This window comes from Lagenorhynchus albirostris, chromosome 10 (genome assembly GCF_949774975.1).
Source record: "Lagenorhynchus albirostris chromosome 10, mLagAlb1.1, whole genome shotgun sequence".
Classification (NCBI taxonomy): Eukaryota; Metazoa; Chordata; class Mammalia; order Artiodactyla; family Delphinidae; genus Lagenorhynchus; species Lagenorhynchus albirostris.
The window spans coordinates 55337069-55343068 of NC_083104.1; positions in this window are offsets into that span (position 1 = coordinate 55337069).

Consider the following 6000-nt stretch of genomic DNA (forward strand, 5'->3'; position numbering starts at 1 on the left):
CAAAAACCATAACTGATATAGACCCTTACCAATGACCCTGCTTTCAATTTCTTTTCTGTTCTTCACTGCATGTTAGTTATCAAGTTCTGCTCATCATAAATATATCATTTTCTCTCTATGTATGATAATATATAATGGTATATTATATTCTACTATATTACACTGTCATATTTTTCTCATCCTTAAAATGCCCTTATGATATACATATTATTATTGCAATTACACTGAGGATGAGGCAGTAACTGGGCTCAAGTAGGTTAAATCAGTGGTGCATTGGGATAAGCCGAGGCCTTGTTAAACGGCGATTCCTGGTCCCCAGGCCCTGACTCCTGATTCAGTAGGTCTGAGGGGCCCCTGGGAGTCACTTTCCTAACAAGCGTCTGGAGGATGATGTGGCCGGTCCAGGGCCATGCTTCGTGAAGCACTAGACTGAGTCAGTCTTCTCAAACTCTAATGTGCCTACAAACCACTTGTGGAGCTTGTGGAGCAAACCACCTGACTCCGCAGGGCTGAGGTGATGCCCGAGACTCTGCATCTCCTACAGCTCCAGGAGCAGCTGCTGTTGCTGGACCACTCCCAACAACACGGATCATGTGGCTGCCCCAGATCACATGGTGAGTCACAGCCCCAGCCTGACTTGACTTCAGGCTTGCCTGCTCTTGTTCACTCTTGCCTCCTGGAGGAAAGCCTGGTCTTTACAGGTGAGAATCCAGAAACCCAGAAGGATTCCCACAGCTGGTTAATTATATAGTCAATAGGATGCAACCCCCAGGTCGCTCTGGGGTGGGGCAGGCTCCAGAGTTCACAAAGTCCATTCTGCATGAAATCCTGACAAAAACACCAAGAAATGGGCCAGGCCAGCATCTGGTCACATGTCACTGACAGGGCAGGCACATGAGGTCTGAGCAGAGAAACCACTTGCTTCCAATCACTCAGCTGAAAGGTGCCAGAGCCTGAGCTAATGCCAAGTAATGTGCTCCCACCCCCTACAACAGCCCCCACCCCCCAGAGGAGGCAAGACACACCCTTCCTCTAAAAGAAGAAATGGGAGTACGCCCCACAACAAAGAATGGGAACCCAAGACCCTCGAGACCAGGCGTCAAAACTAGTGGTCCACTAGCCCACCTGGCCTATGGAGGCATCTCCTCTGGCCTGCACAGTGTCAGGTTTGTTGGCTGCTTACTCAGCTGTATGTGTTTAAATAGTGGGAAAATGTGCACTATAATCCAGAATGAACATTGTGAAATTCTGACGACACAGAGCCCAGGTTCACATCTTATAAGAATCAGCTCTGGTTGTGAGGGGGGGAACGTGGGGTCCAGGGGTCATCCGTGTAGCCACATGCCCAGCCTGTGGACTCACGTGACAGACACTGGACCTGGGTCTTCAGTGCCCACTGCCCCCCATCAGCCTGCGGCCAGGCCAGCCTGCACCATATGGGTTTGGATGGCTGCAAAAAACTGGAGATCCCTGAACCAGGGCAGTTCACTTGTCAAGATTTTCATGGGATATGAGTCAAGGGAGCAGAGTTGAGCCAAGTCACTAGGAAAAGGATGCATTTGTTCAAGCACTGGAAAAGAAACCCCAGAATACATGCCCCTGACTTTGCTGTCACAGGAAGGTGGCCTTTGGTTGGTGATTGTTGCTGACTTCTGGAAAACTCTGCCTTTGTTAAAGAAAAAAAAATCCCATTTTCTCTCCCCTCATGGATTAGTGGTCCCTGCTGCACAAGGGCAAGGATGTTTCTGAAGGAGGCCGAGGGCCCAGCTGGCAAAACCCTGCTTTAGCATGATTTCAAATTGCCGAGTCAACACAATGCCACTCTCCTGTTTAAATTATTGGACAATTAGGACTTCGTGGGGTGTGAGTCTAGCCCTGTATGCAGCCATATTTGTTGTTATTAAACGGCAACAGGAAAACACATCCAGAAGTAGACTGGGGCAGAGTTTCAGGGCAATCAAATTTCTGCAAGGAATTTAAACACTGACACCCTCTTTGCTGAAGACAAAAGGTTTGCTGGTAATTCATCAGACCTTTAAGACCACAGTCATGCACGCACGTGCACATGCACGTGCGTGCACACACGTGCGCGCGCGCACACACACACACACACACACACACACACATCTATATATTTGAGAGTCAGCCCTGAGAGGAAACAGCCCCATCCTCTAGTGTTCTGCTGTTGCCTTGCAGCCTGAAGGTAGAAATAATGAGACTGCAGAAGGGAGTGGCAGATTTTATCTCAGAGACACTGACCCGCGTGACTCCGTTAGCATCGTTCCAAGGAAAATTATCCCTCCCTCGGTGGGGATGGGAGGGAGTTGCAGGCAGACAGGAGGCACAGAGATGTTCAGTTTCCATTTGGAACCAGATCACTGCCCACCACCAAGGACACGTGTGCCCTGATGCCCTCATCCCACAAAAGCCAGGTCTTGTCTATTTCTATGCTACTTGCCTGCAACAGAGCAAGAGCTTCTCCAAACTAGGAGCACTGCCTCCCACTCCCTGCTCTAACCAGAAGCCATAACCCCATTCAGCCTACATCAGTCCAGGCAGCCCATCCCCTCAATTTATCATTCACCCGATTTCCCTTCTGGGATCCTCTTCTTGAGGACAATCAAAGCCATGTGTCCTCCACAGAGATCTGACTTTCCAGAGAAAACCATCCTTTCCAGTTCTGAACAAGGGAAGGAGAGGGAGATGAAGTGGGGAGGGGGATGCTGGAGGGGAAGGGGGGATTACACATACACACACACATGCACGCAGGCACGCACACACAGGGCATCACTGGGGACTCCAGGAAAAAACACCTCCTGCAACAATGTAAAGACACACTAAGTCTGAGATGAGATCATTGGACTTTCACTCTTTGAGTGCCAGAAGTTTTTTAATCCAGAAATGCTGCTGATGGACATGGTTATGATTCCTAAGCTTAACCACTTACTTTCTGTGGGACCTTGTACATATTTAAATAACTTGATTGAATAACTCTGAGGGGCTAGATTTCTTCATCGCCAAAATGAAGATATTAGTTTCTACTTTGCAAAATTGTCTTGTAAATTCAATTCAGAAAGCAATTGTGCACCTCAAATAGTGCCTGGTGCATACAAGAAGCTCAATAAATGTGGCCTAATCATAATCATAGAAATAACAATAATATTTGAATAAACCCTATAAATGCACAGTCGGGAATGCCACATGCAGAGGTAGCCCTTAACTGTGTAAGGCTTACAGATGAGGTCCATCCTGCATTCCAACATATTGCCAAAGGAAAGTTTTCTCAGACTATGTTCCTCCCCCAGGACAGTTTGGGGGAGCCCCCCACTGCTAGACCAGGCTTCGTTCACAACTGAACTTGAGCTTGAGGACCCTGTGTCAGAGCTCTGTGCTGGACGGACTAGGAGACACGTCTTAGATAGCTCACCAAGCCAAGAGAGCTCCTCACTCAAGGGAAAGTCTTGGTTTATTAGAACGTGCTGGAAATCACAGAGTAAATTTACGACTTCTTCCTGGATGGTTAGTAATTTAAAATTTAAATTTTAAAATTACAACAAAGAGGGATATAAATAAAGTAAAAGGTAGGGAAAAAGCATAAGATTTTTAACTTAAAATATATAACTTCAAGAGAAATTCAGGCATATAGGAGGCTGGTATTTCAGGGTCTTGGGTTGGGAGCAGAGAGTAAGCAGTCTCTCTGCTTTGCCCTTAGAGTGGTTGGGAAACACTGAGTCCCCACTTAACTGCAGGACAACAGGTAGAGTGGATATTATTATTGCCATTTCATTGGTGAAGAATCAGGTACAATTAATCTGCAGTGACAGAAAACAGATCGGTGGTTTCCTAGGGCCAGGATCAGAGGAACTGACCACAAAGGGACATGAAGGAACATCTTAGGGCGACAAATATTCCATCTTGATAGCAGTGGTGGTTACATGGCTGCACACATTTATCAAAAAACCAAACTGGATACCTAAAATAGGTATAGTTTATTGTACGTATAGCAAAACAGAATTGATTTTTTTTTTTAAGGCTTCAGTTTTTAATTGAGAGTTTAAAGGAGGCTGTTGACTCTGAATCCAATTGCAGGGAAAAACAATCGACCCTATTAGGCAGTAGAAGAACATTGTGGGGATGAGAAGGTTACAGATAAACGGCAGGGGGTGGGTAGGTGGCATCAGTGCTGAGCCATAATTAGCAACTTAGATACACGGGGAGAGTGCAGAGGAATGGCACATCTAGGGAAGGAGAAAGGAGAAGGAGGCAAGAGGAGGAAAGAGGGTGAGGCACTGGCCCCAGGACCAGAACCTGGGGGAATAGGGTGAGCCGGGGGCAAGGCGAGAAGGTTCAGGACAGGCGAGAAGGTTCAGGACAGGTGAGAAGTACAGTATCTGCACACAGAGGCATTTTCAGATGCAGCCTCTGGTTCTCCAAGCCATGCAGGTCACATGCTGTAAATTTCACCACCCCAGGCCAAGTTCCAGCTGCTTCCCTTAGTGCTGCAAAACTCTAGCAGAGGTTTCAGGGAGCTGAACATGCAAGCTGTCCCTCTTCCTTTGGCTCCGTGGGGGCCATTCTCCCTGGTTCCCTCCACAGAGATATTCTACCGCCAAGTGTCTCTGCATCAGGGAGTTCCATACTCCAAAAGATGGACTTATTTTTAGCTCTTGAAAAATCCCCTAGGTTTTTCAGTACAAAGGAAAGATGAGTGACTAGGCTTCTTTTGGTTTCAGGGATTGGGGCAGGGGGAGGAAAAGAAAAAAGAAAACCAACCTGAAGTTTGTTGCAATGTCGCTCTTCGATTTTCAGTGTTAATTTGGAAATTGGCTTCAACTTGCTGTGAACCTTTGCACAGAAATATATTACGCTGAACACCGAAGTGTTTTAAAAATACCGGTGCACTCTGGTAACCATCTGTCACTCTTTGCGGCACATAGCAATTTAAAATTATTGGAGCTCTTAAATTAAGTGCTTAAATTTGAAGGTGATCACCACTTTGAACATGTGGATTGCAAAGCTATCTCAACCATAACAGTGCTTCAATTTTCTTTAAACAGGTCATTTTGGAGAGCGATAAGGGAGTCTGATTGCCCAGCATGCATTGATTTAAAACTACTGGAGTCGTCAATTCATTTCTACAAGCACTCCTGTTTGGGTGCAATCTTGCTCTGACGGCTTAAATTGGGCCAAATTAGCCTATACTGCACATGCCCAAAATGCTAATGTATTTTGGTAATCTAACCTTTTGGGGGGCAAAATTAACAATCATTTCAGAAAGGGCAAAAACAGCACTCAAGCAGATGTATTTGCCTTTCAAAAACACAAGGTCATCTAGGTGGGATTTTCTGTGTGTCTAATGTCAGAAAGATACAAAGGGAATATATGTATTGGTTTTTCAGAGACATTTGGCCCAACATAGTGTATTTCTCAAAAACAATATGAAATTTATCAGAATGTAATGCCTGTTGTCGAACTCTGTGCCCTTGCTAGAACACACAACTTAACATTTCATTACATCTGAAATAGTAAGACACAAGTTTTAGCCACCTAACTGTACACACGGTATAAAAAATCTTTTCTCAAATTAAATATGCCTTCCTCCAGTTACAAGAAAAAAAAAATTAACTAGAGTGTTAAAAAGAAAAACAGCCAATGGACAAGGTGTCTCACATAACAGATCTCAAAATATCTCATCAGGTAGTCTGAGAAAAAGATTTGCTCTTTAAAAAAGTGAGAAAATGCCGACTTAATTACACTGAAAACAGTAATAATAGCTAACATGTATTGAATACCATGCCTTTTTTATTTTTAAAATTTTATTTATTTTATTGAAGTAGAGTTGATTTATAATGCTGTGCCAATCTCTGCCGTACAGCAAAGTGACTCAGTTATACACATACAGACATTCTTTTTAAAATATTTTTTTCCATTATGGTTTATCACAGGATATTGCATATAGTTCCCTGTGCTACACAGTAGGACCTTGTTGTTTATCCATCC